At 39.4% G+C, this 26,912-nt stretch overlaps 1 long non-coding RNA gene across 1 annotated transcript in view; it reads right to left on the bottom strand.

Annotated features, from left to right (window-relative positions):
- Nucleotides 1–11,280: 11,280 nt before the first annotated feature.
- Nucleotides 11,281–26,912, bottom strand: part of LOC140703088 (uncharacterized) — a 32,751-nt gene continuing 17,119 nt past the window's right edge. The window contains exon 4 of the long non-coding RNA XR_013540765.1: nt 11,281–25,120. This is a non-coding gene — a long non-coding RNA (uncharacterized LOC140703088). The remainder of the gene's footprint in view (nt 25,121–26,912) is intronic.

Here is a 26,912-nt window from a genome sequence, read left to right as displayed (position 1 = left end):
GGAATTGTTACAGAACTTGTAGTGAACAAAAAGGATTGTAATGGGATGAAAGATTTCTGGGTAAAGGCATCTGGATAGCTCCTGAAAACAGACACTCCCTTTTCCGAACTGTGAAATGTTTGAACCCCTTGCATGCTTTCAAACAATGACTGATGAAGTGGACTATAGTCTGTAGCAACCCATGCATTTATTAATCTTGAAAGTGTTACAGGACCATACACTGGTTTTGCTGCAAGAAACAACACCACTTCTCTGTTGGAAATGTGCACAAACCGGATGCTTTCTAAATTGGGAAGCTACCCCAGCAAAGAACTGTGGCATCTGTTAGGAGCTTTGACACAAAATTGTGAATGCATAGCATTGCAGAAACTCAGCTGCCTGCAGATGGGATGTCGATGCTACTAAGGTCTACACAATTCAAGACAATCATTTACATTTACTCCAATATATGTTTACATGCTTTGTCCCCTATCATTCTTAATTAGCTTGTGTGTAACTTTTTGTTTGAACATTTGAAGGTTGCCATTCTATTTCATGAATGAATTGCTCCAATACATCCTTGTGCAAAACTGGTTCCAGTAAGACCTTCTATTTATTTCACACCTATGTAATTATAGAAGAGGAAGACTAAAATTCAAATGGAGTATGAAATGCTTAATCTCTGTATGCTGTTTATTCCCTGCTAGCCTGTGAAGCACACTTCAATGGCACTCAACAATTACAGTTCATTGGAATTGTCTACATCATAGGTCCCCAAACTTTTTCGCCCCGTAGACCACTTGCCAAACTATTTGTTTTCCATAGACCCCCTGCCTACCTAATATCATATTTTCCTAAACCTATTAACTTCAGATGTGTTTTAAGGGTTTTTTGAAAGAGTGCACAAGTGTAGAAAAAACCTACAATTTTTGTTCATACTGTACCTTCACTGAAAAAACACAAAATGCAACTAAATATTTGTATTTGGAATGAAAAAAAATCAGAACTTAGTAAAATTAATAGATTAAAACACAGCTAATGATGTTAATGAGAGGGATGAACCTGATGGTCTGACAACAGGTTTTCAATATTTGGTTTGAAATTAGTTAGGTATAATCTTAAATCTCCATGTTCAGTGATATGCCTTTTTTGCAAGAAGATTGGAAACTGCACTAAAACCCTTTTCCATGAGGGATGAAGATGGAAAAGCTATCAAAAACTTTCTTGCAATAGTCCATAATGCAGGATAAACAACAGGTATATCTTTCTGAAGCCAGAATTGCTGATACCCCTTGTTGAACTTTACCTTTATTTCTTCGTTAGTGCTTATTCCGGCCAGTTCTTCTTGCAATATGACATCCGACTCTTCAATTTCACCATATGGATTGATAATCTACTGTGTTATTTCCATATTCAACACATTGTCAAATCTGGTTTTAAAGTCCATGTGAAGGATCTGTAAATGTTGAACATAGACCAAAATGTCATCATCATGGACGTTTGTCAACGACAAGTTGGGGAACTGGGAAAATTCATGTAGTCCAATATTTTGCTTCATCAGATTCATTCTGGCAAGAAAAGATGCAATGATAGACTTTGTTTTTATTAAATTTAGATTGTCACCTTGTAACTGCAAGCTAATCTCATTAAACTTACTAAACAAATCCGTTAAGTAAGCAATGTCTGGTTTCCATTTGATTACATTTTCTTTCAAAATAGGATCTTTAGCATCCAAAAACTCTAAAACAGTCTCAAAAAGTGAAAAAAAAATATTGTCAGACATAAGCCTTTCGACAGCCAGCGTACTTTGGTGTGAAGGAGTAATTGATGAAAGTCCTCATCTCACACAATTGCGCAAATAATCTAAAATTCAATTTGTTGCCACAGATCTTGTTTACTGCGTTTATGATGAATGGAAGAGATTGATGCAATCTAGCACTCAGATTTTTAGCTACTAAATGTTGTCAGTGAATAACGCAGTGAATTGTAAACAACCCTGGTACGTTTTGTTTTAAATGGATCATAAAACCTTGATGCGCCCAAACATAGCTGGTGCTCCATCTGCTGCCGCCGAAACTATATTTGATAAAGGGATTGCTTTTTCCATGAAATAATCTTTCAAAACTTTGAATATTGATTTGCCTTTAGTATCGGTTGTCAAAGTTCTCGCAAATAGCAGATCTTCGTGGATTTCTTGACCCATAGCAAAACGAACATATGCAATAATAGTGTTTCATTCCCATATAACATTGACTCATTCAGTTGAATAGAAAAAAATGGTTCATTTGCAGATAATTGCTCAAGAAGCTTTCAACATCATGGCTCATTTCATCAATGCGTCTTTGAACTGTATTGTTGCTCAAAGGAATTCTTTTGAGTATATCATATGCAGGCTTGTGTAGAACAGTTTTTAAAACCTCTTCAATGGCTGGCAGGATCAGCTGTTCCTCGATAGTATGAGACTTTCCAGATTTTGCTATGAGATATTGTAAAAAGCTCGCAATCCATCACTGTCTCTTTTTGACATTGAAGCGAACATACTGTTCACCTTGGTTCTCTTCTGAAGTTTTTCTTTCAGTGCTTTAAACTTTTACTTTAAAATTGAAAGTATGTCAAATCTTTTGTTCTCTCATCAGGGTGACACTTTTGCAAATGATGCTCTAGCTTGGATGGCTTCATAGCATCATTACTTAAAACTCTGTTGCACAAAAGGCACATGGGCAGATGTTTGTCCGACAGCAATGCAATGAAGCCAAACTTCAAATATTCAACGCTATACTGCCTACATTTCTTCTTAGCTTCAACCATTCTGGGTAGAAGTTAACTGTGAACAAAACTGAAGTTATTTAAATATGCTAAGACAGAGCAATTCAAACTTGATTCATGTCCAGACAGCACACAAATATTTTTGAAACAGTTTTTGGTAATACTGAAAATATTTTTTACACCATAATGGAAAACTTCGTGCTCATTCAATGGAGTTTGGTAAATTGACTTTTCCAGTATCTATACTGTAATATACTAGTAAAACATTTCTAAATATTTTAAGGGGAGCTGGAGGGGGTCAAAATCGAAAAAAATTACCATTTTTAATCTTAAAAATAAAATCAAACTTTGCGTTTTCTGGCAAACTTTGTTTCATTGTTCTATCTGCCCTAGAAATGGAATTATTACAGTTTTTATAGTTGCCTGCAGCATGCATTTTAATACAAGGCATGGCTGGGGCAAAAGTGGGCGTTGCTGCTGAGTGCTTTTGACTTCATCCCGTGAGTACATTGGATTTTTTGTTTCTGGACTACATTATATCCTATTCTTAGACACGTTTTCTGCGTTAAGGTTGCTTATTCTGTTTTTCTATGAGACAAATGTTGAGAATTTTTTAAAAAGTCATGTGTTTGTATGATTTCATTTTACTGAACAGATGTATTGTTGGCAACAGTTATACTTCGAGTGTGAAGACTGCTTGTAGTGACGATGCAACGATTTAATTGTCATGTTTTCAAGAAGAGGAAAAATGTAGGAAAATGAAAATATTTGGTAAAAATGATGAAATTCTTTTAAAAATTCATATTTTTGTTTAAAAATGGCTTTTAATTAAAAAAATCATACCAAACAAAGTCAGAAATATTAATATTGCTGCATTAAAATCTTATAAACTAATCAGTATCATGTTGCAAAAGTTTCAGATGTTTATCACTAACAGTCTCTGAATAAATGTACCTTAAAGTTTCTTATTTTAACATGGTGAGCATAGGCACCTCCAGCTCACCATGTAAAAAATACTTTAAAAATATTGAAATGTCCACAAAAATAAGTATACAGCTCTATGCAATTCTAACAACTACAAAATATGTACAAAATTTTGTACTTACTTTTCTTAAGCACTCCTAAAGAAGATGATTTTGATTCATTTGGCTTTTACCTATTTTCTATCTATATTTTTGAATGTATTTTAAGCCACTTTTCTTCTCAAAACTCAGAAGGCAACTGAATGTGTCTGCCACTCTTATTTATCAATTATGAATCAAACAAGTCTGTGCAAAGCTTTGATACAAGTCTAAACAAGTATGTCCGCACGCGATGTGTGTCCATATAGCTCAGTAATGAGAAATGACAAAATGCCATTGATCCCATTTACAACACACCGACATTTACCATAAAATTTTACCAATAATTTTACAAACTTACACATGAATGTAGCACAGCACAATACATAGTACCTAATTAAATAATATTATGAAATATTATGTACACAGAATCTGTGTTTGGTGCAATTATGGATCACCTAATACAGTATTTATTATGATCGGCCTAATGGGATCTGCTCACATAGACCCCCATTTACATCTCGTGCACCTCCATTTTTTCTCTGATGTGGACCCCTTGCAAATCGAAATCGACCCCTGGGATTCCATATAGACCATTTTGGAAACCTATGGCCTACATCAAGGGACACAATTTAGGAGGTGCTCGAGGAACAGCCCTCTCTCTGCAGTTCAGACCTCTTGCAAATGCTCTGCAGAAATATCTATATGGCTCCTACTGTCACTCTTATTATGAGAAGCTGTTTGCACAGCAAACCTTGACAAATGGTCTTAAAATACATGATTTTTAAAAAACTTTGAATTTGCCTAAGATCAACTGTTTGGACCTTATTGTGAATTTTGCCCCCTTTCCTTCCCTGCTGCTTGGAGTGGGATCCTGCGGACAACTAGTATGATGGTAACTTAGGAAATCAGTCCTACCCAAGCATTATGTAGAACCAAGACCCACTGAAATGAAGAAGGCTGCATGGTTACAACTAGATTGCAAAACTGATTCGGAAACCCTTTTGTACTCTGAAAAGTGTGTAGGGATTATATTTTTCCCCAAGGTGCACAACATACTTTCTCGACCACAGGAAGCTTCCACTCTGATCTGCAAACAGTACTTTTGTTCCAGTGGACAAAAGATGGCTGTGAGGCATCTGTGATTCACTGCCCAGCCAGGCAGTCATGGATAGGGATAAGTGAACTGCTCTACTGACTGATCAGGTAACAGTAGTTGCTAATATACTGTAACATCCCATTCCTGAATAACGTACAGTATGGCCAGTTTGTCTCTGGGCATCTAAGCTCTACTTTTCAGGAAGCAGTACAATCACACATCTCTGACGCAGCTGGAGTGGCAGCAACTGGCATGTCCTAGGACCTCGAGTCTGAGTGCAGGATTCTTCATACTAGCTTTTTAAACGTCCCATTTGCATTCCTAAGCACGGCCAGCAGATGGTGCAAAAGGTAACGAAAAGACAACTAACCAGGACACCAGAGGCATGCTAGACTGTGCTTGGATGTCAAAGCTCCTATCTGGGCCATGGCCCTTCTGAGTCCTGATCAGTAGCAAATGCTGCATGGCACGACACATAGATGTGCTCGCCAAAGTGGAAATGAAATCCATGCTTCATGAAAGGAAAAACATGTTGTTGTTGGGATTAAAAACAAACAAACATCCAAATGCATAGGAAGTACGATGACTGGCAAGTTGGACTCATTAGACTGAGCCTGGATATTGTTTACACTTGCATAAATCCAGAGCGGTGCCACTGATGTCTGTGGATGTGCTCCAGTAAAGCATCTGATTTTACTTGCTGGCTTTAACCATATCCGAATCTTTGTGCTGAATCTTGGAACTGGGCAGGCTGGCTTGTTTTATTGACTTACTGTCCTATCTATAAAGCAGCAATAATATGTAGAGCTTGGAAGAGGCAGCTTTGGACCACAAAAATCCCTCAGAAACCAGGGACACTGTTAGTCTTGAACCGTAACTTTACTACGTTCTGTAATACAGAACGGCTATGCTCGTTGAGAACCAGTAATATTTCTAGCTGGCTGGATAGTGCAGTGGTTTACGTATCTGGCTGCAGAGCCAGAAGCTGGGAGTTCGATTCCCTCCTGTGCCTCCTGTGAGTAGAGTCAGATTGTGTGGCCTTGTGTGGCAAACTGTGGTAAGCCATTCCTGAGTATTCTCTGTTTGGGAAATAGTTGCCAGCTGACTTGGTGGCACATGATTATTTATTATTGACTACCACTGGCTTCTCCATGCTATCTACGGTGACAAAGGGTTTAGGAAGGCTACACAAACTGCTGGGTTGTACAATTCTGCATTGTTCTGCATGCAAAGACCTCGTGCATTATACTTGCAGGATTCGCATTAGTTAAGGGTAGGATGCTCCTGTGTCAAGGTCACAGGGTAAGGACTGGCCTTGCCTTCACACTATACCAAAGTACACCCACTTCCTCCCTCCATACAAGTGAACGACACCTAAGTGAAGGACATGGCGGGTAACACTTAGAGACACCACAGAGGTCAAACACAATGCAATGTTTGTTACAGATTTTGCCCTGATGTAGACAAAACAGTAACAGAAACTTCCTTCCTATTATAATTCATAGGCACAGGGAGTACAGCCGTTAAGGTCTTATAAGGAAGGGCGCTCGTAAGATGCCAATGTCTATTATTTTACTTATGATAAAGTGGTAACCTAGTATTGCTGCATTTCAAAGTACCATGGAATTGGTGAGTTGCAAGAGAAACTGCCATCTAGTCCAGCCCTCTGCCAATAAAGAAAAGCAACTGCCAAAGCATCCCTAAAAGATTGGCCCTACAGCCTCTGTTTAACCTCCCGTGCATGAGGACCCCACCGCCTTTCAAGCCAATGCATTCTGCTGTTGAAAGTCCTTCTGTTATTGGCTCTTAGTCTTCTCTTTCCTTGGCTAATTGTACCCATTTCACTCAAATCTCTTTCATTCATTCATTCATTCATTCATTCATTTACCATCAAATTAGTGCAATGCACTATTCTGGGCATTTTGCAGATAGACTAAAACACCAAATTAACAATATGATTATAAATAAATAGAGAAATAAAACAAGTCACAAGAAACTTTTCTTCACAGGTTTCAGTTTCCATGCCTTTTACAATCTTGGTTGTCCACCTGTGGGCATGTACCAGCTCTTCCTAAACTGTGGCACCTAAAAATGGATACAGTATTCCAGGTAAAGTCTGACCCAAGCAGAACAGAGTTGTGTTAACACTTACCTTGATCTGGACCCTATGCTGCTGTTCATACAGCCTAGAAGTTCATTAATCTCTTTTCTCCTTTGACTTGAAATCCACTTTTGTCCCTTGTGGATCACTCATAATCCTGCTGGGAACATTTGACAAAACTGACATATTTCTGGCCAGTGATCTACTATGTTCTCTAGATCATTTCCATACTTAGTCCTGCCATTTGGGTGTCTTCCTGTCCATTCTGCTAAGTGGGATCCTAGACCTTTGCCCCAAGGGCTTGCCCTGATAACATTGGTGGCGCATTACAATGTAGAACTGCAATGGATTAAAGCCCCCCCTTCCACCATGACCTTGTCCCAACCCAACTCCCTTTTCTTCTTGCCTTTGTTTAAGAAAAATAAGCTTTGCAGGGACCAATTATGGGCTACAAATGTCACATCTGCTTTATCACTCAAGCTTCTCTCAGCTTCTATCAATCCCAGTTAAATGTGAACCAAGGTTCCTCCAGCCTCTTGCCCTCACCTCTTCATTTGCACAAGGCTGTTCTCAATTCTTTTCCTTATTTAAATACTCAGTGGAAAGTTGGGACTTGACTTTTTAAATATCAATAGATAAATATATAATAAATTGAAGAGGAATTACTAAGCATACTGTACCATATTGTCTTTTTAATGATATGAGCCCCCTTGGGTTCTTTTTAAGAAGAAAGGCAGGATAAAAATATGTTAAATGAAATAAATAATAAATTTCAAACAGAAAAAAAGAGTCTTGGGATGCCTTGAAAGTGAACAAACTATATTTGACACAGGTTTTCCTGGACTGCAGCCCACTTCTTCAAATGCTTCTGAAGAAGTGGACCAAAAGTTTATGTCAAATGAAATTTGTGTATCTTTAAAGTGCCACAAGGCATGGTGATTTTGATGTGACAGAATTCAAGCTAACACAGCTACTCTTCTGGAAATGTGTACCACAGATTGACAAAATGGCCATTTTGTAATTTCTAATCTTTGTACATAGTTTTGAACCTTAGATGAATGTTCCATGAATACCTGGAACCCTGTATACTACAGAGTTCACTCTGCCCACCACTGAAGATGCTTGAAAGATTTTACACTACACTTATTCTATACATGCTAGATATCCAGAACAGGACAGTTCACATAAATGGGGAAACATTCAAGTCAGTGGTATTTCCCTGTGCATACCCAGATAGTGCTGTGGAGAACTGGGCCTACATGCTTTATCAGAATGTTGTCTCAGCTCTCAATATGTGAGCTAAAACTGCCGTCTAAAAGAAACTTACAAGAGGTTTTAGTGGTTTATTGAAACACTTACAAAACATACAAAATGCAAGCTTTTGTGGGTAAAATCCCACTTCCTCAGGCTGTACAGAGGAAGTGGGATTTTACCCACAAAAACTTGCAATTTGTGTGTTTTTTGAGTGGTTCAATAAAGGTATCAACCAACTCTTGCATTTGTGTAATCCTGAATCACATGGACTTTTCCTAATTTCTAAAAGAAACTTGTGTTTCTGTCTACCTTGTAAAGGAAGGAAGTATAAAAGGAGAGCCAACTCTGAATTTTGGGCAGTGAGCAACACTGGCGTCTATAGACAGTCTCAAATAACAGAGATCACACCTGTGAATCTCTGTTAAACTGATCAAAGTAGTAGTAAATATAACTCTTCTAGTGTTGATTGTTTTAGCAGATAAAATGAATGTGAGATCTCCCAAGGAGTCTGCCTTGACTGGAGGCTTTGGGGGAAAATGTGGAAGAGGTCTTGGAGGAGAAAAGAAGATAAAGATACTGATCTTACAGGTGTCTGCTTTTGTGCTAGTAGTAGGGTAGCCTACAATGAGGTGATGGGAATGAATACATCTTCTTCTATTGTGTCATATCTACCTGCCACAGATTAGATTTATCTCCTATTAGATTAGTGAAAAAGATAGCTCCTTGGAGGCAGAAATGCCTTTACATCGAGCATGTAGAGAAGTGGCTTTTCATTCTGCCCCGATTATACCTTTGACTTGGCAAACCCTGTGTGACTGGGAGCAACTATGAGACTATCTGTGTGTGCATGTGTGTGCCTGTGTGTGCATCTCTCCACTGACTGTGTGCCTGCTTTAGCCCTATAAACTTTGACCAAAAATGATTTTTTTAAAAAAAAATGTTATAGGTCAATGGTGGAGTATTCTTATGAGAACAAACTTTGGGACACAGCAGACCCTTTTCGTCAATAGCTCACACAATTTCTTGCCTGTGGCCATGCTAGATGGGGTTTCTGGGAGCTGTAACCACTAAGCAACATCTCAAAGCTCTGCTGTGCAGTACACACTGTAGGATGTAATGCTTCTCTTAAACTGTTTTCAGCTTTCTTAGAAACTATTGCCTCTCTGCAGCCCTAGTGCAAGGCAACGTCCTGTGTGACAGGTTATCTGGGTAAAGAAATACATGATTCATCCTAGGTGAATCAACTGGGGTTTCTTGCCCCCCTCTTCTCTGCAAAGTCTTTAGGTTTAAGGTGACCTGGGAAGCAAAAAAGATCCCAATCTTCTGGTTAAGATTAGTCCAGGCAACACAATCATCTCCCACTTCTGTTGCTCTTCTGCCCTCCCTTTGTCTCTTTGGTCAGCAAACATAGTTATCATTTGTTTCTCAGTGTGAAAGTAAACTTGTTACTGTATGCAGTGCTTACGGCACCCTAACGAATAACAACAACAACAAAAGGAGTCAAAATCTACATTGGAGGTGTCTGCAAAACAATAGCTTTGTGCATGAGACTGTGTAAATGTCTTGTGCCAAGGACGAAGAGCAACACAGTAGCGAACAACAACCTGAATAATGAGGGGATTTGCGTATATATGATCATGGAGTACTTCAGATAAAGCATGCAGCAGATTTCAGAGTTTGGTAAACAGAATCCAGAAAACACATCGTATCAGTTTGGAGAGGCACATTCCGTGACCTCAAAAACCCAGCAGCTAGCATTTTGGTCAAGAGCAGCATTTGTTCAATAATAAACATATTATACAATGTAACTACCATTACAGGTTGCAGGCAGAAGTTTCGTGTTGGTTTTAAAATGCATTTGTTAAGTCCAGAACATAACCTTTCCTGCTTTTTGTCCTGGCAATCTTATTATTTATCTCTGAACAAAAGGAAACCTGAGACCCAGATACACTAAGAAGAACTATCAGATGATCCAGACTTCTGGGCATATCTGATTGTTGCTACTGAAATCTGGAGATGCTAATAATCTAAATGCTTACACAGAGAAAAGTCCAAGGTCTGAGAGATACAGAGATACAGTGACAGAACTAAGGAAAGAACTACCCCAGTCACCTTCACCAAATTCGTAGCATGGCATCAATGTCATCACTTAATGGCATCTCGCTCATGAGCCTAATCTGATGAATGGAAGCTCCTTATCCTTCTGCAGGAGGCTGTGGACCAGCTCCATCTCTCCCACAAGATCTCTGCTTCTATAAACCCTTGGCCCAAGAAGGCTTGGCTCTTATTGGCTTGGCAAAGCCAGCTGTCTTAGCTGGTTCTTGCACCCCTGAGTCACAACTCAACTAGTACCTACAAGTGCTGGTAGAGGCAGAAACAAACAAGACACCAGCTTTGCAGTTAGTGGAAGCGCTTACTTAAGAGTTAAAACACATTTACTTCTTCTAACATGAAATTTCACAATCCAAAAAGCAGCAAAAAGCAGTAAACTGTTTGGCCATTGACCACTGGCAGATAAACTCGAGACTAATTTGCAATTTGACCACACAGATGCAAAAGCTTTTTAAAAAAGACTTTTAGAATGGCGAATATTATATCACCTTCTAACTGCAAAGCTGGTGTCTTGTCTGTTTTTGCTCTGAGAGTACCTTGCTACTTCTTACTCTTCTCCACAAAGAAGAGCAGTTTACTTTCTGCTTATTTATTCATATTGTTCCTCACTGCCAAGGAGCATTGCTTAGTCATCGGAAGTCAGCACCTCAGAACTGTGCAAGCAAGCTGACCCAGTAGCAAAGTGAATGTCCCATTGGTTCGTGTGCTGTTAACCAACCCTTCTGGATCACTGCCAGGGTCTTGGAACCTGAGCAACCTTCCCCTGGGCATAAATTCCATTTTATAACTTCCCAATGGAAATTTAAGAACTGATAGCTGAGTATGCAAGGAAATGATGCCAGCACAAATTGACAGTTGTAGTTATATAAACACAACAAGCAACTCGTGACGCATTTGTATCCCCATGCACATGGATCAAGAAGGAAGGATCCTCCCAGAGGCAAAAACAAGAAAAGAAAAGAAAAGAAAAGAAAAGAAAAAAGCATATTATCAAAATGAGATTAAGACTACAGTTCGCAAACAGGTCTTTCTACTTCCTGTAGAAATGAGTCAACTGGGAGAAGCATGCAAAAAGTCCCTAAAGATGTGATCTGTCCTTAAATCACAAAACTATTCAACCTCTGTCAGAGACTGTTTGATAAAGACTCCTAGCACAGGGTTAAACTGGACATAATTCAATGCATAAAGTTCTCATTTCAGTCCTCAGAAAAGTGGTTCTCAAGTAGTCTAGGTGGGATGCAGGACATCATGAGGGATTATTTGTTTGCTTGTCTTAGTTGTTGTTATCAAATGTGTTCCAATAATGCTACTGCCATTTTCATATATTATACATTACAGATTTAAAAGATACGCTTAGCTGTATTAACACAATTTTCAATTATATATGGACTTTTTCTTTCCGTCTGTTTGTTCCATCAATACTACTGAAATTGTTTATCCCAATTCACACACATTAAAAAAATCAAGAACTACTCAGTTAGAGGATCTCAAGCAATAAGACTAGGGAAGGCCTGTGTCTGAACTGTTGAGAAGCTGCTGCTAGTCAGAGTAGATAGAGCTAAGTTAGGTGGAACCTTTTAGTGTAGAATCTGACTCAATATAAGGTTTCCTTCAGATGTTCTTTGGCAAGGAAGCAGGCTGCCTAACAAATTAGTTTTGCAGGAAAGCCTTTGAGCTTGGTTAAAGAGCAGTTAAGCATCCTCACCCTGTGAATCAATGAGACATCACTTCAGTGAGGCTCCATCTTGCAGGATTAAGGAGAGCTTCAGCTTCTGAAGAAGGACAACAGAAAACCCAATAAACATGCAGGCACCAAGCACGTCCACTAAAAGATTTTCATTGCTTACAGATAGCACTGGTGTAGTCCGGGTTGCACAATAACAGATGCACAATTTGGAAGCCACATGGGATCAATCCAAATATCATCAGCAACATATTGTATTCATGGCTCAAGAATGCAAGAAGAGCCTAGAGGATCAGATCAAAGGCCTGTCTAGTTAAGCATTTTGGTCACGCAGCAGCCAGCTAGATGCAGAGTTTGAAAAAGTTACCTTTTTGGACCATCACTCACAGAATCCCGGGAGGGCTAAAATAAGCATGCAAGGGCGAAAACAATCTACTGCTCTCCAGATGTGTTGAATTATACTTACCATCATCCTCACACAACACAGCCAAGAATGTATGTTAGTTATTTCCTGCATGATCATGGCAAAATAGTTATGAACTTAAACTCCACTAAAAGTCCATCACAGAGAATCTCCAAAATCTTGATGCACGGCCGGGAGTCTTATCCTTTTCAGGCTGTTACCAAGATCCTCTCCTTACCTATTTCAACCATAAGACAGATGTGGTTTTTACCACCATGCTAGATCTGCTAACGGCTGCCTCCCTGATGTATTTTGATGTGATTGCTCATAGATAGGGCTACGAGATAAGTCAACATACTATGAAAGTTCATAGCTCCCTATGTCCGAACTCTCAAGAATCTGACAGTATCTGTAGTCAACTCTTTAAAATGGGTCTTTTCCTCTTACCTGGACTGTGTCTTTCTTTTAAAAGTAGTTGTTAAAGTATTGGGTTAGATAAGCAGAAACGTAATTACCAATCATCTGCTCATAATCATTTGAGAACGGTCAGTCTGGAAACAGCCGACTGATTTCATTTTATTATTAATAATTTTTTTAAATACTAAACCTCCAATAGAATCTAGAACTTGTACAGTAAATATTTCCAGGCCCTGGAAAGCAACTTCTAAAAAATAATTCCTTGTGCAACTCCTTTCAAAGCGAAGGGAGATGTAACAAGTAAATGTTACTTACTATGCCAAAAAGCCTCACCATTTTTATTTGCCAGTTATATTATTTGCTGGCTAGATGGCTCAGTGAGTTAGGTATCTGGTTGAAGAGGCAGATGTTGGGAGTTCGATTCCCTATGGTGCCTCTTTTGAGTGGCCAGGGCAACCTACATAGTCTCAGGGCACCCCCAGAGGAAGGGAATGGTAAACCACTTCTGAGTATACTCTATCTGGAAAACCCTGAGAAGGGTTGCCATTAGAAATGGACAGAAACCACAGTTTGGAAGCCACCGAAGGATGTGGAGGAGGGAAGCGCACGCTGCTATGGGTGAGTGGGCAGTCACACTGAGGAGGTGGGGAGGGAAGTGTGCATCACTCAGGTGAGCACACAGAGGAGGCAGGAGAGGAGAGTACATGGCACCCACACAACACCTGTGTAAGCATGGCCAATCTGGGCCAAATTGCTGAACCAGATATGGTTCATACTCATATCTAGTCACTATAAGTCAGGACTGAGTTGACAGCACATCATCATTATTATTTGCAAAAGGAATGCCATTCTCCCCATGTCACCTCAAAGAGTAAAATGCCATAGGTTGGCACTGAGAGGAACAGATGACTTCCAAGCACTGGATATGCCATACAATTGTGTCCATTTCTTATTCCTGTACGCAAAACTACTGGGAAAAAGACCGAAAGAGACTACAAGAGGGAAGTGGTCTGAGATCACTTTTGTCCCTTGTTGATTACGCATAATCCTGATGGGAACAGATAATAATGTTCAGCATCAGGTCCCACAAGGAGACAAATTTTAAACAGATCTTCACCATCCCACATATCTGGATAGTAGAGACAATTTCTTTACACACCTGGTACCTGCATGCCTACAATGTAGCCCAAAATCCCAGTAGCTCTGTCCCATACTTAGCAAAAAGAAAGTCCCAGGATCAATTACTGGCATCTTTAGGGAGGGCTGGGAAAGAGAACTGTTTGAAATCCTAGAGAAACACTGAGTACCAATAAATGTGTAGATAGCACTGAACCAGAATAACCAATGGTCTGATTCAGTAAAGGAAGCTTCCTCTATTCCTGTTCATCAGTATACTAAATTATCTCAATAAAATGTTTTAAACTAACCCCCCCCCTTGAAAAAAAATATGCACTCTTTTCCAAAAGCAGGGAAATACCAGGTACCAGTTAATTTTCCAGTTGAGAAGATACTCTGTAGTCAATAATTTACCTGATAAATCAAGTTTCTGTTTGTGGAAAGTCTCTAGGCAGAATTGAGATTCGCTTTCTCTCTTTCTTGGTTGTCATTCAAACATATTTACTTTTTCTCACTAGTGCAGGATAAAATGCAGATCAAAAGTTTCTCTGGTATTTTCAAGGCCCCGTTGACCATACTTCAAAGTCTTCCATGCAGTTCTGTGAGCTAAGGAAAAACTATAATGCCCGTTCGGAGGGGAAGAAAGGAGAAATGAAAACTGGGTCAAAAGGCACACTGGAAATTCATGGAAGGCCACCAGATCAGCTTCAAATCATCCTGTGGCAGTTTCATACTTCATGGAAAATTCACCTGCTTTAAAAATTATTATTATATTGGTGTTTGTGTGCATCCATGTGTGCATGTGTTCCTTGTCTTTAAATTACATAAAGGCAGTGGGCAAATTGATTTTAAAAGTCTTTAAAAAAAAATTCTACAAAAGTTCCCAACTTAACATACAGATCACTCTCCTTACTTGATGGTGACTAGTACTCAGCTTACAGCACCAACTGTCCTCATAAGCCCAGGCTGGAGCTGCCCATATATTGACTGATCTAGCCTGTTCCAATTAAATTGCTTAAATTCCCCATACTGGGAATGATAGAAAGCCAAGGTTGTGCTTAAACGTCACTGTGTTTAACACAGATATGAACTTGTAGCTGTCAGGACTTAGGTGAGAAAATTCAGAAAACCTCTTTTAAGTCCCCATAGGGAGAAATCCTCCTTTGAGGCTGGGAAACATACAGGTCAGATACAGACATTAAAGACAGCCCCTGACTGGAAAAGGAAAATTCTTAACTAATGTGGGCATCTGAGTGATGCAACACCAGTTTCTCTCGCCTCTGGAATTATATAAATTAGTTTGCTTTGCCTGGTAATTGATGTTAAGATTTAAGCACAGATGTTTCAGCTGCCTCATCACCTCTCTTCAACATCAACATGCTTTCAGTTTTAATTCAGGCCATTTCTTACCCCTGTTTCTAGCCTATACATAACTAAGGGAGGAAAATAGACCTCAAAGTGTATGTGTCTGAGGGAATGCAGACACTAAAGCCAGTTCTCTCCCCACTTTTCGCCATCCTCTTTCAGCCTACATATTGTCTATGATGTCTTTCAGGGAACGAAAGGCCAGCCCAAAACATTTTGCTATCTGCAGAAGAGCAGGTATTTTTCTATGAGAAAGAAAACTCCCACTAAGAAGAAATCTACCACCTCATTGTAGCCATTTTGGCTTCCCCACTATGAGCAAAGGCTGCTGTTGGTTCCTACTCATCCTGTCTTTCTCCCTTGGGTGACCTTATGTCCTCCTTTAGGGAGGACAGTCCTTCATTTGAAAACCTGCCCTCTATTTTGGTGATGTGTAATTGGTCACTAGCTAGTTTGTTTAAAGAAATAAATGGTATTATTTGCAAAGAGCCAGCCTTAGTCTTTGCCCCTGCCTCAGTTCACTCATTTCCCCCTTCTCACTTGCTTTGAAATGCAACTGTAGCTAGACATGCAGTGGGTGTATGGTTCTGTGGTATTTTCTGCCCCCCTCCCCTGTCATCATACTTTTCTGGACTGGTTCAAGTGATCACACCACTTCAACCAATTCAAATGGATCTGTGTGGTTTTTTTTAGTAGAAGCCCCAGTGGTGGAGAGAAAAACTATGCTTTGGAAGGTGGGTCTCCAGGTTGATTCACATTTCTCTTTGCATCATACAGTGGGGTCTTGACTTGAGAACTTAATCCGTATTGGAAGGCGGTTCTCAAGTCAAAAAGTTCTCAGGTCAAATCTGCATTTCCCATAGGAATGCATTGAGAACCATTTGATCCGTATCTGCTCTTTTCCGTCCATAGAAACTAATGGGAAGCTGCTATTCCGCCTTCGACCACTAGAGGGGGATATTTTGTTTCTTTTTTTCTTAGGTCAAGAAATGTTCAGGGAAGGCAGGGAAAATACAGTCCAGGCAGTTACAGTACCAGGCAGTCGGAAGACTGTCTCCCAATCCACTCTCTAAATGCTGGGAGGAGTGAGGAAGCAGACAGGCACCCTTTTCACTGGCCAACAGTTAACTGAAAGTTCAAATTTGGCACTTTCCCTGCCTCCCACGTGGGTTTTTTTCAGTTCTTAACTCAAATCTAAGTATGTAAGTCAAGTCAATATTTTCCTATGAGAGTGGTTCTTAAGTCAAAATGTTCTTAACTCAAGCCGTTCTTAAGTCAAGACCCCACTGTACAGTTAAAAAGAAAAAAAATGCCAGTCAGCCCAACACCACCTGTAGCATTTTCCATATTTTTGGCAAAAGTGGTCATACCTAATTACAGTCATGTGGAACAAGGTGAGCAGTAGTATATTCCTCTTAAAATTACAGTAATAAAGTTTAATTTTCATATTATTTGTATATACTAGTCTAAATTAGCATGTGCAAAATTCTATGGAAAATGTCCTCTCTTTTGTGAAGAGGTGAGGGAGCAGTGGCCATCCTACCTCATGGTTTAGAGGAAAGTGGTGAAAGGAGAGATTGGCCTTGGAGAGTATACTATTATATACTCACTGCCTTCAAAGCATTGAATTCAGGCTTCATAGCCCCAATATTTCCTCCACAGATATATCTTCTGCCTAGGAAAAATCTAAATGTCTACAATAGAAGAAGAAAAAATCCACATGTGTACAAATTTCCTAGATGTTCAGAAAGGTAGCAGAAAGAATAAAGAATAATCTGGCATTCTGAAGATTATCATGTTTTCTTTGGCATAAGCTTTTGAAAGAGATCCGTTCCAAGAAAGCTTGCATCAATTTTTATTTTTATTTTGTCTTTAAGATGCCACAAGATATAGATGATTTTCCTACATATCTTAGTTTGGAGTTAAGGCATTTTCATTCAATTTCCAGGAGAAATAAATTATGGTATCAATGGTCAGCTGCCTCCTAGGACTACAGATAAGTTTGCACCAAGGAAGGACTCACATGTTATGTTATGTTATGTTACATTATATTATATTATTATGTAAATAATTATTATAGTATATAATAATTTATACTCCTTTATCTGAGACTTGTCTGGCTTTCTGTATAACATGTTCTGCATACAGACTGAACAGATTATGGGATCTGTTGTCTTACACCTTTGCCTATAGGAAACTGTTCTGTCTTTCCATATCATGTTCTAATGGTAGCTTTTTCCCCAGAATACATCATTGTCTTGATAGGTAACTTATATATGTTACTCATCAGGACAATCCAGTGCTGAGTCACACCAATTTCTTTCAGAACAACCCATAATTTCTTATGATCTGCACCACTAGTTTCCAACTGTGGGTCCCCAGATGTTATTGGACTACAACTCCCAGAAATCCTGGCCAGCACACCTAGTGAAGGCTTCTGTGAGTTTTAGTCCAAAAACATTTGGGAACCACTGATCAACACAGTCAAAGGCTCTGCTGTAGTCTAAAAGGCACAGATTGATCTCCTACTGAAATTTTTGGTACTCTCCAGTAGCCAGTGGATATCTGCAATATGATCTCAAGTGCCTCTTTCTTTTTGAAATCCTTCTTGAACGTATAGACTAGATTCAGATGAAGGAACAGTGAAAATACATAGAAGAAACATCAGTAATTAAAGATATGCAGATGACATCAGAAAACTACAGAAGAACAAAACAAAACATCCTGGCTGTGAAAGCCTTTGAGAATACATTCAACAAAACAAACATTTACTGAGCTGAGGTGGGGGGGGGGTTACCAAGCTGAACTGGATGGACATCAAAGTAAACTGAGAGGGGTTCCAGCCTATGCTGAAGGGGGAGCCAAACTGAAGTGAGAGGCACAAATCTAACTTGAGGGAATTGAGAACTTAAGCTGAGGAAGATGCTAAGGTAAGCTACCAGGAGGACAAACTAAGCTCAGGGGACACCAAACTAAACTGAATTGCTTCCATGTTGAGTTTAGTAGTTTGTGTTGTTTTAATAGATTGTTTGTAATGACCTACCAACAAATCAGAACTACTTATGAACAAACAAACAAAAAATGAGATCTGTGATAGTTCTGCTCTCTTGTCTAATGCACTGTCACGGATCAGAATGTGAGGCAAAAACAAAACACAAAAAAACAAAACAGAAGACAAAAACGTTGTGGCACCTTAAAGATTAACTGCTGTATTTCAATGTGAACTTTCCTGAACAAGTCCACTTCTTTAGACATGAGAGTGGGACTGCATAGCAAATATTTACTGTATACAGTTATACATGGCCCCAAAACAAAGAGACTGTTTCCTGGCCACAATTAGTTGATGATGTGGCATTTCACACCTACCAATAACCATTAAGATTGCTGGTTCAGATACAGTTCTTCTTCCCAGAAGCATTGTTCAGTAAACAATGACAATGATTGGTGACTTAATTCATCCCAAGGTATAGATAACAATATGGTAATCAGTATCATAATCTCCTATGGGGCTTGTCAGGTGGCACTGGGTAGTTAATAAGGAAATATAGCTAGGGATTACAGCAGATGCAACATTTGATAATGGCCTCAGCCATTGAAGGGCTGTTTAGTATAAACATTTGATCTTCCTCTTTTCCTGCTGCCCTCAACTTTTCCTAACATTATTATTTTTCCAGTGAATCTTCCCTTCTCACGATTTGTGCAAAGCAGGTTTAGTAGGCATCCTTCAATCTCAAGAGACTATGATAACATACTCTGAATAGAGGTCTTGGAACAACATCTATTGTGGCTGAGAAGGCCAATTCAAGAATGACAATCCCTTCCACACTGAAGACAAATATGATCTGTCCCGTCCAGCTCCCTGATTTTGCTGGATTCGGGACTGCCTTTTTGCCTCAGCCTGCTGGACAAGGGTCTCTGCAAATTGGAAGAGGCCATGTTGCACCACCTGCCTACAGGCTGAATGCTCAGATGTCGGGTTTCCCATCTGTTGAGATCCATTTCCAAGGCCTTCAAATCCCGCTTGCAGATATCCTTGTATCACAGCTGTGGTCTCCCACTGGGGCACTTTCCCTGCACTAATTCTCCATACAGGACCATCAGCCAAAGAAGGACAGCTTTTTTTGGTCTCCAGAGATTGTTCAGGGTTGATTTGATCCAGGACCCCTTTATACAGTACATCTTTCTGGCAGTCCAGGGAATCCACAAAGCTCTCTTTCAGTGCCACATTTAAACCAAATCAATTTTTTTCTGTAAGCTTTCTTTGCTGTCTAGCTTTCACACCCATACGTGGTGACTGTAAATATAAAAGTGTGAATGATCTTGGTCTTGGTCTCCAGTGACACACTGTTACATTTGATGATCTTTTCTAATTAATTCATTGCTGCCCTTCTGAGTCTCAGTCATTTTCTACCTTCTTGACTGCAATATCCATGTGGACTGATTGAATCAAGGCATACAACATCTTTAACAATTTCAATTCTTTCATTGTCAAAGTTGTGTAGGTCTTCTGTAGTCAGGATTTTTGTCTTCTTAATGTTAGTTTGGCACTTTTGTCTTTCACTTTTGCTAAAAGTCATTTCATTGCTGCTTTCTGCCATTAAGATGGTGTTATCTGCATATCTTTAATTATTGATGTTTCTTCCACCAATTTTCACTCCTCCTTCATCTGAGTCTACTCCAGCTTTCCATATGATATGTTCTGTATAAAGATTGAATAGGGAGCAAGTTTAAATGCATCCTTGTCTGACACCTTTGCTGGAAACCATTCTTTCTCTATATATTCTGTCCAAACAGTAGCTTCTTGTCCACGATACAGGCTATGCATCAGGATAATCAAATGCTGAAGTACGTCATTTTCTTTCAGAACAAGCAACTGTTTGTCATGATCTAGAGTCAAAGGCACTGCTGTAGTCTATAAAGCCTAGAGTGATCCAAAATTCTTTGGTGTCCTCCAGTAGTCAGCGGATATTTGCAATAAGATCTTGAGTGCCTCTTTGTTTTTTGAATTTAGCTTGAACATCTGGCATTTCTCCCCCATATCAGGTAAAATACTTGGTTGCAACACTATGAGCATCACTTTGCTTGCATGGAAAATTAGAACAATGCTCCTGTAGTTATTGCATTCATTCGCATCTGCTCTCTTGGTAAGTGGAATGTATATTGAACATTTCCAGTCCAAAGGCTATTGTTTTGTTTTCCATATTTGTTGGCATGTCCTTTTTAGAATTTTGTCAGATTCACTCTCTGTGGCTTGGAACAGTTGTTTTGGTATCTCATCTACCCCATGTGATATATTTCTTCCTGGTGCTTTCAAAATAGCTTTCGCCTTATTTTCTAGAAGTGCAAATTCTTCTATATAGGATTTCTCTTTAAAGGAATTTATTTATTTATTTATTTATTTATTTATTTATTTATTTATTTATTTATTTATTTATTTATTTATTTATTTATTTAAATTACATGCCACCCACACTACCCAAAGGTCTATGGTGTGGCTTACAACAATTAAAATACAGTAGAAAAAGATAGCATAATTAAAATACAATTAAAATATATACTCTAAACATTGCCATCAGGACCCACATTTTTACGGTCAAAAACATTTTTACTGTTTTAAAAATGTTTTTGAAGTGGAATTATGAGAGATGCTGGTGGCCCACCCCTGATTCAAAGGATCAGTGTGCACTCAGTTTGATAAAGAATACATTAAATGAATTATTTCTGCTCCTTTCTTCACACTTAAGCTGGCTGTAAATAGTATCCTTGAGATGCTGGGAAGGAAGAAGTGGCCTACTGATTCAGAAGGTCTGCAGCCCATTTGTAAAAAAGTCTAATCACATCATTGTGAGATAAGATCTACCTTTTCATCTGGGTAGGAACAGAGATAAAATTGGTCTGACAGGCTTAGGAATGGCTCAGGTCTGATAGCCTGAGTTGATCTCTCTTCCTTTATCCCCATGTAAATAAAAAACAAAGTTTATCTTTTATTTTGCTTAGTACCATCAGGGCACAGATGAGCTTCAGGCAAGAATTCTCTCATATATCCCTAAAGCATGCAATAATTCTCACATGTGCCACCCCCAGCTTTGTATGGACCCTGTGTGGACAGCATGAGCCCCCCCCCCACAACATTACAGCTACCTAGTAATTATCCTGGAAGTAGCTCTCCATACACACCTGGATATACAGGGGTAAAAATGGCACCAACTAGAAATAACTTGCAGATAGTGTTATTAAGTAGAACTATTATTTTACTTGCCACAACACCTTTTGGTATTAATAGCCAAATTGGATCACTTAGATGATGAATTTCAGTTCATTGCAGATGAAAAAAAAGCAAGCACTGCTTCTCCAGTGGTATCATCCAATGTGAAGAGTGATTCCAAGGCTGGAGGCTGAAAACCATGGCAATATAACTGTGAATAACAAGAGATGGCTGGAATTCTTGAGCAGACTCGAATAGGGTAGGGATCACATCTCCTTTCTGACAAGGGTAGCTTTGCTTTGTACAAGCTTGTCTTCAAGTTAAAGGGAAGATAACTTCAGCTTTTACTAGTCTAGTGTCTCTTAGAGTTTTTTTTAAAAAAAGACCTATAATAAAATGCCATTCCAACTCAGTAGCAGAGTGTGTACTTTCCATGCAGAAGGTCCCAGGTTCATTTGCCATGTAGGACTAGGAATAGGGCTGACTTGGTGGGTGCATGTGTACACCCCAAAAATCACAGGAGAGGGAGGATGTTTGTTTACTATGGGGGATGTTATGATTTGTCTTATGCTAAGCAACAGGATTGTGGCCTACAGCCTCCTGTATGACTGGTAGTCTTGTAGCCATGGTGACCTGCTTTGTAGTAAGGCACTCATAGTCCAAATTTAGTAAGGAATTAAAATTTGCATGAGAGGGGAACTTCTTATCAAAATGCATGAGAGGGGAACTTCTTATGAAAACTGCCTACTGGATGGAGTCAGTCCACATGGAAAATATAATTTTCACCCCGAATTGTTTTCATTATATACCTTTTTCTCTTTGGGGTCAGAGGGCTGGAGCAACTGATTATTTCAGCATCTTTTTTTATATATAGATGAAAGAAAGACAAAAGACAGCTCTGGAATGGTTTTGGAAACATAGTCAATATTCTGGATCTGTATCTCTACAAAACAATGGCAAATATGTTTAGAAGCACAAGAATTAAACAGCAGTGAGAAATCTTAGCTTTACAACTTCACTATCACATTTCTAATCTCCATTTTCTGCCGAAGGAGCTCTAAAAAGCTTGGAAACTATTGGACTTTCATTTGCTCATTATAGCTTTTATTGGATTCATTCCAGCCATTCTCTCCTCCCAACCTATGATCATATTGCTAAACCTAAAAACACAACCCCATGGGCAGTTGCATGTACAGCCTACAAAAGATGTGTGAACCAGGGTTTGAATCATTACATTGTGTGCATGGCAGAGATGGGAAATGTGTGACCTTTCAAAAGCCATTGGATTACAGATCCCATAATCCTTTACCATTGATTATGCTGGCTAGGACTGATAGGAATTGCAGTGCAGTAGCTTCTAGAGGGATGTATGTTCCCCATACCTGTTGAATGACAAACCATTATTATTCCTGCTTGTAGATGCCAAGAACTCTGGACAAAATAGAGGCATCAAGCGGACTATTATTTTGGGAACTACAGTTCCCAACATCCCCTACCCAGCATGGTCCATGATGGCTGGGGGATTCTGAGAGTCATAGTCCAAACATAACTTTGGATCTCCTATAATCCTATCATTTCAGATGTTCAGTAAAACAGACCAAACTCAGATGAGCAAAAGAAGAAGTCCAGCCTTACCCCCTTAACCCTAGCTCTCCTTTGTGGAAAGTTAAATCTGCAAAGGATTTAAATCCTTGTATTAAGCCTCTCCACACAACCAGGAACCTGATTTTTCAATCTTTCAATTGCATGGAGATCCCCACAGGGAGAGATGTTTCTGAACAGGTAATGTCAAAATAGTTCATTGTAAAGGCAGACCTGTAGTTACAGAGCACGCAAGGGGTAGCTACTATAACCCTGGCCAATGCAAATAACCCTCTCACAACAAAGATGGACTGAACTTGCACTTGACTTCACCAGGGTGTAGTTTCTCTGTTTGGGTACCTAATTATTACTTTCTTGGGCTCCCTGATCACTGCAGATGGTGACAGCGGCCCCGAAATTAAAAGACACCTGCTTCTTGTGAGGAAAGTAATAAGAAACCTAGACAGCATCTTAAAAAGCAGAGGCATCATCTTGCCGACAAAGGTCCACATAGTCAAAGCTGTGGTTTTTCCAGTAGCGATGTATGGAAGTGAGAGCTGGACCATAAAGAAAGATGACCACCAAAGATTTGATGCTTTTGAATTGTGGTGCTGGAGGAGGCTCTTGAGAGTCCCCTGGACTACAAGGAGAACAAACCTATCCATTTTGAAGGAAATCAACCCTGAGTGCTCAATGGAAGGACAGATCCTGAAGCTGAGGCTCCAATACTTTGGCCATCTCATGAGAAGAGACGATTCCCTGGAAAAGACCTTGATGTTAGGAAAGTGTGAAGGAAAGAGGAGAAGGGGACGACAGAGGATGAGATGGTTGGACAGTGTCTCTGAAGCTACCAACATGAATTTGACCCAACTCCAGGAGGCAGTGGAAGACAGGAGGGCCTGGTGTGCTCTGGTCCATGGGGTCACAGAGTATACACGACTAAACGACTAAACAACAACAAAACCACCCCAACTATACATTCCTGGCTTTTTACTTCAGTAAGGCATCCCAGAAGGAATCTTCAAATGACCAAACAGCTGGTTGTAATGTCCTAAAAACATCCTGGCCATAAAAAGAATGAACTATGTTTATTACAGAAATTATAACAAAAAATATGTTTCAGTTTTAAGTGGAATCATGAACATTGGCTTATTGTTGACAGATTATCACAAAATGTGGCTTTATAATGATTAGTAATGGCAGTGTAGATATTTTCAAGCTAATTCTGTATCAGGAGCTACTGAAGTAACTCCTTTCTGTGCAGATTCCAATCAGAGATTGTGGCAGGCTTCTTTTTCATGACCATAAATTTTAAAGCACCCAATGAATCACAAGCATCAAATTAAGCATTAAGAGAATAATGCTAATGGTCTTGATCACAGGACACAGTTTGTGCAGAGAGACTTTTTTATGAAGTAAAGTTTCAATCTTCTTTGTACCTAGATTTAGTGTTATCTTTTATTACATCATGGTTTTCCCTTAAACTGTTGGGATGTTGGATTAGGTGAGGAATTCCACCACCCTTTTGCTTTTAAATAGCATGGCTATGATATCACCCAGATTCCTTTCTACGCCCCCAACCCTGAATTTTCTTGCTCTCATTCTCCACCTTAGTTTTCAAATTCCATTTTACCCTTCCAGTCCCAAGGCCCACTAAATTTTGCGGAAAAATTATTATTATATTATTATTATCACCACAGACACACCAAGAGTAAAATACAGGTTTTTTAAAACACACACACACACACACACACACACACACACACACGCACGCACGCACGCACGTGCGCGCGCACTCACTCACTCACTCACTCTCACACACACACACACACACACACACACACACACACACACACACACACACACAATCAAGTTACCCCAAAGAAACTGTACTGGAGTTCAGATTGCAGAATTCTGAGGCAATTGATATGTTTCCTTGAGTCTTGAGGTGAAGCGACAGATCTTGAGCAAATGAGGCTGAAGAAAGAGAAAATTCGATCTTACTGTGTATCGTTATGTTAAAGCATAGGGATATTTGCATTGGCCACTTCCTCCTCACTCCCATGTGCCACCAAGATGCCTGCCCAGTGAAAGAAGTTTGTAGTATGTAGTGCACATAATATTTGTTTAGGAGGTAGTGCAGATAAATCTTTGTTACCCTTTTCACTTTCTTCTGCACACATTATTTTTCAGTTGTTTTACAAAGACCCACACCATTGACATCACAATGACCTATCCTGTGACCTTGGATTTGACTTCTAAGGGAATGGGAAGCTGCTGATTCGGCAACCCTGACAGGGATACATACAATTTCATTTTAGTTTGCAACAAATACTGAATGGAAGAAAAAAAAATCCAAAGAGGACCAATCAGGATTGACTTGAAAGTTCTCAGTGTCAGCTCACAAGAGTCCACCTTCTCCTTGTGAGAACACTAGGCCCCTGGAGTTGTACAGCAGCTACCTTAAATTGGGTGCGTGGCTGCAGGGGAACCCTAAAGATATAACATAACTTCTCCTCATTTAGATGATTTGGACTTTATTTCCCATCAGTTCAAGCCAGTTCAGCCATTAGTTGGAATTCAAGGAATTATAGTTCAAAATCCATCTAGAGGGCATCAGGATTGGGAGGGTTGAGGTAAAGTCTCCTCTAACCTTGCTGTTCCATGGCATGGTCTTGTAGATCCCATCCTTGAAAAAGATTCTTGGTCCATCAATAAGGCTACCAATGTTCCACCAAGTTAGGAAGAAGCTAAAGTAAAGCAGGTGTCAATGACTGAACATTGGAGAAGCAAGGAATCTCCTTATTCGTTAAAAGTACAAGTATTTTAAGTGCTTTAAGACAGCATTTGTACAACCCATTCACATAAAGAGGGTTTGGGAACTGAATAGTTTTACAACATGTTGGTGGGTGCCTTCCACAGGAATTGTGAAACCTCACAGTTAATAATGTTGTGTCTCTCCCCCCTCGCAACCCCCGTTTACTTAGTTGCCAACATCTGTCCATTTTATTGCCACTTACATAAAATTATTATTCTTTTACAGAAAAAAAACCTTCTCCTTTCTTTCTGTATTGCTATTCTGAGAGGAGCTTTCATAAACATCTTCAACAAAATTATCTCACTGTTGTTCTACTTCTTTCTATTATAACTCTTGCATGATGTTATATTTATCTAAAACACCTTGATAGGAAGGTTAGCGTGCAGAGTCTTGTGATCATTAACATCGACTCACATGGCTACTTGTTTGCTCCTGTTCTAGAAAGGGCCCAAATCAAGCTCCTAGACCTTAACAAAGGGTGGAGGCATGGTCACTCCATTACATACTTTGGGGGGTAGAAACGACTTATACAACTTGCCCATTAAGCATGATTGCTCTTTGTGTGCCATGCCTCACTTTACAAGGATACCTGCCATAGTTTCATTTGTGGTGCTTAGCAATTTGACTCTACATGTCACTATCTTGTCTCAGGGTTGTAGCCTCTAAAATGGAGGGGACAATTGGTGTCAAAATCTATATTCTATAGCAAGGACTCTGTTGGAGGCCAGATGGCTGTAGCAAACATTAGGGTCATAATTTCAAAAAGATACGGTTTTATCTAACTTCTAGAATTTATCATCTACTATGAATAATGGGTAGGGCTCCTGAGAACTGCAGTCCAGTGATATCTGGCAATCCAAGTTTGTGAACCCATGGTACATAGGATATGTCCTTCAAAATCCTATTGGTGTTCATGCAAAGTATGCAAAACGTGGTATAGCTAACTGTGGG

This window comes from Pogona vitticeps, chromosome 1 (genome assembly GCF_051106095.1).
Source record: "Pogona vitticeps strain Pit_001003342236 chromosome 1, PviZW2.1, whole genome shotgun sequence".
In the NCBI taxonomy this organism is placed as follows: domain Eukaryota; kingdom Metazoa; phylum Chordata; class Lepidosauria; order Squamata; family Agamidae; genus Pogona; species Pogona vitticeps.
This window is presented reverse-complemented; position numbering and strand designations above follow the sequence as displayed.